Here is a 10,015-nt window from a genome sequence, read left to right as displayed (position 1 = left end):
AGTTGCTTGACTGTTGATATGAAAGCGTCATGTAGTTTTGATTGTAACCAGACCGCGTGGTGTAATAGATCGGGGGCGTTTCAATAACCATTTGGCTTTCGATGCGTATTATGATTGTACAACGTATGTGTGCATTCCATTGATTATAATTGAATATGACTCTGCTTTATATCCAGAAAATCACTCTTCGCTTAGAAAGAGCGTAGGCTAAGGATTAATGTCGGTTCAATCAAGACAGTAAAACTTGAATCAAATCCACATGACTGATGAAAAGAAAAATATGCCAAATATTTGGCTTGAATACTGCTTGTCCGGTGTCCAGCCGATTAAAGATATTTCGCTGTAAATGCCCATGTGACTTTATTTAAAATCAAACCAGTGGTTTCTGATTTATTGATCTGCAAGTCATATTTTAATGGTGGGTGTTTGTTAACCAGAGCAATCTGAAGTCAAGAAGAGTTTGTGAGATACATTTAGCAGAATCCCATTGCATGAAATGTATAACTTTGTTTATAACTATGTCAATCATGTAGGTCTTAATATAATATATCTGATTATCAAACAAAATAAGACATACATGACTTTGAAAAAAATCTTACTCTCTCTGCATCTTTATTCTCGTTCGGTCTGCGACTTTGCATCGACAATGACCGTGACCAGGGCCAGAGCCTGGTGTGATGTGCTCATTGTTCCGGAAACACAGAACCACCTACACTTCCGGTCGATGAAACGCCCGCTCGCATAGTGACTACTTTGCGATCTTTGCTTTCTACATCCCAGGACACGACGCCAAAAGAGCCAGTGGCTGTGTGTGCATATTTTCTTCCCTCTACCGACCCCATTTCACCAGCTGGAATAGGTTTAGGGGAAATAATAATTACGCCATTCTTTACTGATGCCTCTTGATTCGTGAGCAAACAATTTGTATTGTTTTTCACTTCGATGCGCACCGTAACACCGAGGCTGGAACCCATTTAAGCTGATATCCTCTTTCTAAGATTGTTTACTCTAAACGAATAGCTTTTCACTCTGGTAGCGATTATCCGTTTATTTATAATATTTTATATTTTTATATATAAATGCTTATATTCTATACGGGCCTTTAAACACTTTGCGATGTTAATACATACATATAAGGCATGTTTATTAACGTGTGTACAAAAAACTGTGTTCACCGAATTGCAAGCAAAAATGATTTGTAACCTATTCCATTTTCATTCACTACTCGAATGCTTACACTTTGAAACTTTGACCTTCAATGATAAGCGCACTAGTATGCCCTGTAATCTCATGCACTTCCTCCTATTGTAAATACAAACTTAAACTAAACCATACTTCAGATGAAGCGTCACAGATAGAATGTATATTTTTTAGAGAACAACAACAACACCTAAGATGAATATGTGAGACTGTTGTCATTTTAGTTTTTTGCATGCGGACACAATTTACTGCCCTTTAGAAATGATTAAATCATACGCGAATGTAACAAAATATTGATTTTTACTTACGCGCCCATGAGTAAGGTGTGGCGAGGTGACATTTGCACCCACTTGCTTTATTAAAATCGATAATAGAGTAAACACTTCGCTTTCAAAATATAGCATGTTTGCATTTATCAAGACAATTATATTACGAATGTCATAAATAATAATTAAGCGATACATACTGTTTATAGAGTCAACTCCAAAGCATTTGCTTAACCTTTTCTGGGAAAATGCAACAAATTCGACCATAGATTAAATTATTTTGTTAATGAACACACTAACATAGTTGAAATTAACCGGTATATTTGTTTGCTCTTTACACAATGAACATTAAAGACTTTTTTCTTTCGTCAATGTCAAATCTTATGAAGATTGTCATATTTCGAAATGATGGTTGTATACATATGTACATTTGTGCATCAAATCATATTCTCTAAAACGCACTTCATTTACCGATTAAAGTAAACATGTCAACAATGGTTCTACGATGAAAACATATGAACATATGAACTTAACTGTTACATTTCGTATTAGCGTAACATTTTTAATTACCATCGGCTTCTGTATTATTATTTAATGCTTCGCAAACATGAGATATCGCGGGTGTTTTTAGATCGTATCAGCATAAATAATTAAATTGCTTGTTGTGTGCTTTACGTGCTTATTGGCATGTATTTGCAAGTACGGTTAACAGATATTAACTCTTTGAACTCTGATAGGAAAATCAAATCTTATCCCTGGATGATTTTCAAATGAAACTGCTACTCAAAGCTATTATAATTAGACGTTAGAATACAAAATACCTTATTTAAACTCTTTGAATAATAAGTGATTTCACTCTTAAATAAAATCCAAACCTGTTTCTTAGATTTAAAAACCATTTGCTAGAGAGAAGTGTTCATATCTTGCTTTAAACACTAAAACAACTTTTTTACTAATCAGATATTAAATAATTACACCTTTTGGACTTGTCTTGCCTTTTGTGCAGCACTTACTTTTCTTCTGGATAAATTGTTAGTTGAATTTAATGATAAAATATTTAAACAAATTTACGGCGTTCCTATGAATACTAATTGTGCGCCACTAAAAGATGATATTTTTTATATATTGTTATGAAAGCGATGTTATGTTAGAATCATATAAAACTAAACAACTAGATTTGATTCAATGGTTTAACCTTTCTAATAGGTACATTGATGACATACTGAATTTAGACAACCCATTCTTTGAACAATATATTCACACAATCTACCCGAAAGAACTAGTCTTAAATAGATAGATCGTGTCAATCCAATACAGACGCTGCGTATTAAGACGTACACCTTACTACTAATAATAATATGATTAAAACTTATTTATACGACAAACGGGATGACTTTAACTTTGAAATTGTAAATGTTCCGTTCCTAGATGGCTGAAATCCCTAAAGGCCCATCCTAAGGTATTTACATTCCACCGTTGGTACGTTATGCCAGAGCAAAAATTTGTAACTCTGTTGCTCTGGTCTCTTTTCTACCATTGAGTAATTAAATGGTAATTAAATTGAATGCGTTTTAATTCCATTTTATTATTGTTTAATTTTAGTTGCTATGAGGTTACATTTTATTTATACTCCAATGTATCATGAATATTGCTGAGCCAAGTGTGAGGTTGAGCGCTCTAAAACCGGTTTAAACCCCCAATGCTTTGCATTGACCGTTCGAAGGCGGTGACCCCAGCTTTATTCTTATATGTGTTTATGTTGTTTTGTATTGTGCTGCTTTGTGCTGTTTTGTAATGTTTTGGCAATTGGTCACTTGCCTTAAATGAAAGACCAACTAATTGTATATAATGAGAATTCAATACTGCTCCAGCAGCTGGAGTTTCACTTCTTTATATTTTAATTGTTTCGGCGAGTATTGTTTAGGACGAAATATTTTGTTTTAAAACTGTTTAGCCTTATTTAAACAAGAGCTGTGTTTGTGAAACACAATGCCCCCTACTGCGCTTTAACGCCATATGTTTGACCTTTGACCTTGAATGATTACATTGACCTTAACCTTTCACCACTCAAAATGTGCAGCTCCATGAGATACTTATGCATGCCAATTGCAAGTTGCTATCTTCAATATTACAAAAGGTTAAAGTTTAGGGACAGTCAGACACACACATTCAATGACAGACATACTGAGAGGCCAAAAACAATATGCCCCCGATCATTCGATCCGGGGGCATTCAAACATATTCATCAACAGTATGCTCTAAAAAAGAAACATATGCAGGAACATTACTTTCAGTTTCTTCCCATGCTTTAAATGCTGCAGCAGAATAGCACTCATATCACTTTAACTTTTCTTTAAAATCATTTCATCACAAATAACTGTCATTTCATCATTAAGTCGTGTTCAAAGTATCGATCTTTGGCCATAGCAACCAGAATTATTGTCGCCGGGTGGGGAATAGTGTGCAGCCAGTTCGAGACTCGAACCCGGGACACCTCGCCTACAGGGCGAGTGTTCTCCCGACTGAGCTCAACGGACCGCCACACAACTTTCCATCAATCCCGCTTATGTTCGGTTCCTCGTGACATATGGAATAAATAAGTATTCTACAAAAAGGAATTCAGTTTTTCACATGATTTATTGGGTAGGAAAATCAAGCGTTAAGTAAAGTTAGTACATTGGACCTTTGTTGTCATTTTTTAACCACACACTCATTTATAAAGAAAATGCGTTACAGTATTCGGTTAGAAGGCTATATATGTAAATTGTGTTTATTAACAAGTGTTTAGCACTTTAATAAGTAAGCAACATACATACATGTGCTTAACAGTGTGTTAATTGTTGCAATGTTTGGATTCACATTTTGCATGACGCAACAAATGTTTAGGCGGTAAAGTGTGTGTTTGTTAGTCTCCAAATTCGAAAACATAACTGAATAAGTAATCAAAAGCAGCAAGTTACACTTTGTTTTTTTTTGTATTTAAGAAATTCTCTTGTTCTTGCCCTTGAAACAGCTTGCGAATACTCTTTAAGTCAGGTGTGGTGAATAATCATCATACATTTTGGTCCAAGATATCTTGTACGAGTTTACCAATGATCACACTGCATGGATATACTCGTCCGCCAGAATGTTGTTCGGCTGCCATATGTGAGTATATTGAAACGTTTAAAAGGTTGTACATGAGAATCCACATAAAATTTAGAACATTCCTTTATGATTCTATTAAATTCAAGTCCTGCATGGGATTGAGTCCCTTTTAAAACGGTGATAATGCGTTTTGAGGAGACAGGTGGTCCGACTCGTCAGTGTTCATTCATTAATCACGATACTATAACTGCTGCTTGGGTGTTAAGTACTCAAACACATGTAAAAACACACACCAGGAATGTCAGGGTTAGCGTCTGGGTCGCGGTTAAGATATTGTTCAAAGAAATAATGGACATCATCATCACTTGCAAAATGAACAGTTACTGAAACTCATGAAAATTTTATTGGATAAACGAACAGGCTGACTGACTGATTTGACAGTATTAGTTGATTATTAAAATAACTAAGCCATTCCTGATCGCAAAGGACATATTAATTATCTTCATTAAGATACTTTGATCAATGTAAAGCACGAACATATGATGAACTTAAACTTCTAAAGGGCGACCTATGTGAAACATGCTGCCGTAGCAAGCGTGTTGACTTATTCAATATTAGGTTCTTATATTTGATATTTGTATAACTCTCAAATGTTCACGGGAAAAGCTTTCCAATTGCGTGGTTCATTTTTTTCTCATTAACCAGTTTGCAAAATGAACCTGTTAAGTGAAAAAATGAGGCAGAATTGCTGATTACACAAACTTGCTGCGTTTTAGTTACCTGCAGTCAAATGTATAAAATTTATATGGATACCTTTAGCCAATCCAAAAGATAACCTTTGGTTAACTTTATCCGTTTTTGGATATGTTATCAAATGTGGTTATCCTATTGTATAAAATTGCAAGTCGCATTGGATATCTTTATCCGAATTGGTTAAAGTTAGCCAAACAAAAATAACACACAATGCATATTTTATCTGGTTCCGGTAAAGACGGTTTCGTGGAAAGTGTCATTTCAGACGACAACATCTACCGGACAAAATGGCTGAAACGCTATAAATCCGAAAGAAAAGGTCGGTTAACTTTTCGCACGAAGAAACTGCTATAATTCGTGAAGGGGTTTTGCAATACCAGAAAGTTTTATCTAAGAAATGTTCAAGCGGATCAACACCTGTCACAAAGAAAATACAGGATGGGGCGTGGGCCTAAATAACACAGAAAGTGAATTCCGACGGTCGTGTATGTCGCACGATTGACGATGTAAAAGGTATGCGAATGCCAACATTGCTAATTCTCGGTTATTTTAAATGCGTGATATGTTAATATATTTATATATTCATACTTAGATCTAACTGAAATAGTTAAGTGTTAGTATTTAACAAACCGAAGTCGAAAATCAACGTCCATGCGCATACAATCATAGCGCCGTATGAAACACAATCCGTATAAAATTTCTTGAGACTATAATATAGAGTGTTTGTATAATAACAAAAATATACAGAGCTTATTGTTATTCTTTCATTTTCAGAAATGAACAATTCGCATTTTTTCGTAAATAGCTGACAAGTTTCAAATTGCGCTTGTGACTGATTGTAATGCGTTGCATGGATAAATAAGAAAATATGTTGCCGAGATAGAATAGGAAAGAATAGAATTATGTTATAAGTAATTTTACTTTGTGTTATGTATTTAGAAAAATATCATAAAATGGTGTCGAAGGCCAGAGCGTTGCTAACGATGGAGCAAAAAAACGCCCGGCAGACGGGTGGCGGACATCCGATGAAAGCCCCCGACACGGTAACGATGTCGATCATCGAAACAATGAAGGACACGCCGTCCTTCATAGGGATTCCGGGTGCCTCTACATCCGAAACAACCATCGGTATGTCACCACCCGTGTTCTAAATTATTTATTATATATATATATAATAAATAATTAATACAAACTACATCGATTATGAAAACTCCTTTGCAATTGAAAATTATTTATTAATACAACACAAAATGGGCTATACCTTAATCATAAACCACTGAAAAGACTTACACTGTCGAGTGCGTAATTTTTCGGTGCCATTCTATATACATGTATCTAACTATTCTTACCTTTTATTCAATATTATATTCACATAAATCCATAAATATTTTTGTTCTTGTTAGGGGCAGTGCGCAGCGCAACAGGATTTGTTGATCTGCTCGAACTCGATGGTAACTAAATCCAATTTATCTTAATTTCCTTTGCAAGAAACAACACACATTCATTGTGCGACATGGTCGCGTACAAATCACACTGTCACTGATAAAGTTCATTTTTTTCGTAGGTTAAACGACAATTAAATAATAAATACTATGTACGCCAATGCCTTCAATGATTGGCGAGGCATTGACGTAAACATCGTACTATTAATCCGCGTTCTTGCCCCACCCTCTTTAATCTGAGAAATCATGTGTTTGTTTATAAATTGTTACATGCTCTTGTATGTCACATCTCAAGGAAAGAGCAGAAAATGTAGAAACTACAGATGGCATATAATGCTGGTGCCATTGAAGTTCAAAAGGAGAAGTTGCGGCTTATGAAAACGCAGAGAGAGTTCTTTGAGGAGGGAAAGCCCCTGATAACGCGTGTCAAAGACAAGCTGTAAAGGAATGTCATGTCCATCTGTATTCATCTACAAATAGTGTTATTTATTAGTATTATTACTCATTTTATCGATATTAATATTATTTATTTTTGTTTTAAATGGTTTTTAATATTCAATATTTTCATAAATATTATAGTTATTGTGCATTACTTATTAATTTAATGCTATTGTTCATGTTAATCTAGAGTTAAGCAGTCTTTGAATTGTTAAGAAGTATATTTTTAACAAATTTATTGCACATAGTCATACTTTTTTAAATGTATTATTTGCATTGAATTAATTATATTCAAACCTGAAATAGTTTGCAGTTATTGTATCCCTGATAGCCTGCCCGTCAGGGTTACCATCAAGCTGTTCAATTGATAGAGGTTGAGGTTCTTCCTCATCTTGGAATGCCTCCCTCTCACCCCATGCCTTGGATAGATTGTTCAACATTACACATGCGATAATTATTTTTGATACTTTGGCTGGCTTCATTCGTACCTAAATGTTTAGAAAACAAAATTTAACATTTTGAAATTAAAATAAGTTAATATAGTGCAGTTTTCAGATATTTCATAATAAACATAATAAACATTAATTTCTTTAAAAAATAATTTCTTTTATTTGAAGTAGCGAATACATGTCTCCGTTAAATAAAAGGTTTAGATGTCGTAAAAATCATCAGATACAAGCAGACGACAATAAACCATGCGTGAAATCGATTTTAGTAGTGACTGTCTGACGTCACTAATACAGTATATATGCTCGTGATCCACGTATCTCGTTCTTTTTGCGAAACAGCTTTGACTGAGAAACTTGTTATCTGTGTTTACACATCCATAAAACTTAAATCTACAATGTCGGGTAGAGGTCGTAGCGTGCGAAGACGGGTGGGGCAAGCCGTAGCGAAACAGACAGAGAGAGGAACGGGGGATGCGGGCGGAAGTTGATTCGGTCCAGGCGAAGGAACAAAGGACCAGATGGTGTAGAAGGAATGCGGCGGAAACTGCGCCGGTACCAGAGCCGGCATCAGCTCCTGTTCAGGGACCAAAGCCAGAGGTGGCACTCGTAGCAGCGCCACCTGCAAAACGTAAACGCGCAGACGATAACGCCGCAAATGGTGAGGTTATTGATTAATATGATATTTTTCGCACAGCCGATGGGCTACCACGTGGTCACAAAGTGGGTAAGCACGAGACACAAGCGTGAAATGAAAAACGAAATCTTACCAAAGTCAAGTTTGTCTAGAATGGATAATATTCAAAGAATTTATATATTGCCTAGACAAACTAATGATGATGTATCAATTTGCGTGTCCGCGTCGCTTACATAGCGACATGTATTAAGTTGTGGCGAATATGTTAAAGTGATCTTATGGGCTTTTTTCATTGTTGAATTGAGCTGAAAAGAATTAACAGGTCAAAAGAATAAGTTAAACTGTGGTTACTGACCGATAGTCTGGAGCTCCTCTTGCTTCTAGTTGTTTATAAAAATATATATTATATTCGATATTTTGCATGACTGGTAAGTCCTGTAAGCTGAAATGATCCGTAAAACAAAATTGTGTCTGTGTCGTACGAACGAATCTGCACTAAAACTAAATTTTGTGTCGCATCAAGCATTGTTTTAGTATGTTGATGCTGCATTGACGGATATAAGTGTATATGAAGTGAAAACACCAAACTAAACAACGTTTGCGATAGACACCTATAAACTGTTAGATGCCCATAATATCGCTTTTATCTTGCAATATTGCTTCAAACCGCCCGAGTCGATATTTCTCATAACAATTCAGTTATCTCAACTGACCGGAATTGATCAGTATTCGTCAGTCACATTTTAAATCTGATTTTCAAAAAAATTGTGCCAAAAAATGCCAAAAGAATCAAAAATATGAAACCTAATAATGAACATAACGGAATCCTCCGGACTATTATTAACCTGTGACTTATGCCCGCTTTGGGTAACGTGAGCGCCAATTTCACGTGATGTCCGCTTCCGCGCAATTCAAAACAAAGAAGAAATACTTAAAAACACAATCAGTGTGTTTGTGTTTGGATCTAAATCCATTTATGTTAATACTATGTTCGTTTAAAGACATATTTTAAGTTTTTTCCTGTATACTAGCAACTTATTTACATTCATAACATATACGATATCAATACGAAACAAACATGGCTGCGTGTGTAAAAAATGCATTACAATTGGAAATACACTATCACACTATACACGTGCTTAAAATGATCAAGTCAATGACATGTACAAATAAAGATGGCTTCGCTTATGAATTAAACGTTAACGGGTATTTTTTATATTGACACGGTTAAATAAATCATAGAAGACGATAAAAAAAGTGTATCGGTAGAGATTAAAAGCTGAGATTTAAACTACGTGAAAACAAGCGGTCGATAGTAAAGTTAACATGGGGCGGGTTATACGAGTATTGAGAATGTAGTCATAAGCAGACGGAGTGTATTTACGAAGACTTCACAAAACTATGAACAAAACACAACTCGTTTTGCATTGGGCAAGACTTGCGATCAGTTTATTGACAACACACATCCACGAATATTACATATTCGTATCATATAGCAATCAAGTACAATCGTAGTACAAACTTGACAGGACAATTTTCGGTCTATAAATTATATAACAAAGTATAACTATATTTTTTATACATCACTTCTATTATTGTGTCCTTAATTGGTGTTTTCAAGGTCAGGGTAAAAACCAGAGATACAAATTCATCAGAAGCCCAATGTAAAACAACTCTGGAAAACTGTACCAGAAAACAACCAATATTAACATGTCACTGAACATTATGTAACACAAACGTAACGTG

Source organism: Dreissena polymorpha, chromosome 7, assembly GCF_020536995.1.
Source record: "Dreissena polymorpha isolate Duluth1 chromosome 7, UMN_Dpol_1.0, whole genome shotgun sequence".
Classification (NCBI taxonomy): domain Eukaryota; kingdom Metazoa; phylum Mollusca; class Bivalvia; order Myida; family Dreissenidae; genus Dreissena; species Dreissena polymorpha.
This window is presented reverse-complemented; position numbering follows the sequence as displayed.